A 1,110-nucleotide genomic window follows, 5' to 3' on the forward strand; every position below is an offset into this window, starting at 1 on the left:
CATGGTATTTGTAGTAAAACTGTGGTTATAGGCTACAATTGGTAATAAAAACGCCAAAAAAAACATGGTTGGCCTACTATACTTTTACTATAGTAATACCATTGCTAATTTTTGTAAGGGATTGTGTATAATAATATGAATATCAGGGAGTGAGATTTATTTGATTGTGAAGGAGGGTTACTGTAAGCCCCATCAGAACTGGGTTGCGGTGCAGGGGGACGGGACTAATGACAGATCATTGCAAGGTAAGTAGTGTAGCCTATCTGGAGTGCATATAAATATGAATATTAAGCTTGATATTTTTCATACGTTGTATATCCATAACTACTTTCGGAGTTCTGATAATGTGTGCTACCCGCTCAGTGCTATCTCTGGTAGTCCGTCTGTTTATTCTTGTTAGGATGGTTTTGCATTAATATTACTGCTGCACTACTGTGTATGTTGCATTACTTCTGAATATGTTCAAGGTTGTTAAATTTAAAGTGGCCTACTAGATATACTGTTGGGTAGTTTAATCTACAACAATGCATCATGTTGTAAAAGACCATATTTTTGTAGTGTTGCTGTCCTGGGAGGAAAAAAAAAGAAAACGTATAAAAAAAGAGTATACTTAACGAATGTAGCTACTCCCTTACAGTCCACCTCTGATTATTTTGAAAATGAAAAATTTTTTTTTTTGCTAACTATATCAAAGGCTGCATCTGAAGGACTCGGACCGGTGTTACGAGATTTTTGGTTTCAGTGGGCGGAGCATACATGAATATTCATGAGTTTCTCGGACATGCGCGTGGAACCAAGTGGAACTGAGAATTTAATTATGCTAACTGGAATTTTTGCTGGAATGCAGTTTAAATTTAACATATATTTCATTTGATTTCGGCTAATTAATAGACCATAATTATAAATACTATAGTGTTTAGTTGAGGAATTAATCATTCACGTAGTTTCATTTGTAAATGAAAACACAACACGCTCATTTATCATCACATGGGCATAAATACAATCATAAAGTCAAAACTTTATTGGCATAATTGTCAGGCGTTTATTTGCAAAATATATGGTAGGCTAGCAAATGCTAGCATAATTATACAAAACGTTAACTAGGTAAAG

The sequence above is a fragment of the Sinocyclocheilus rhinocerous genome, unplaced genomic scaffold (assembly GCF_001515625.1).
Source record: "Sinocyclocheilus rhinocerous isolate Xijiao unplaced genomic scaffold, SAMN03320098_v1.1 scaffold938, whole genome shotgun sequence".
Classification (NCBI taxonomy): Eukaryota; Metazoa; Chordata; class Actinopteri; order Cypriniformes; family Cyprinidae; genus Sinocyclocheilus; species Sinocyclocheilus rhinocerous.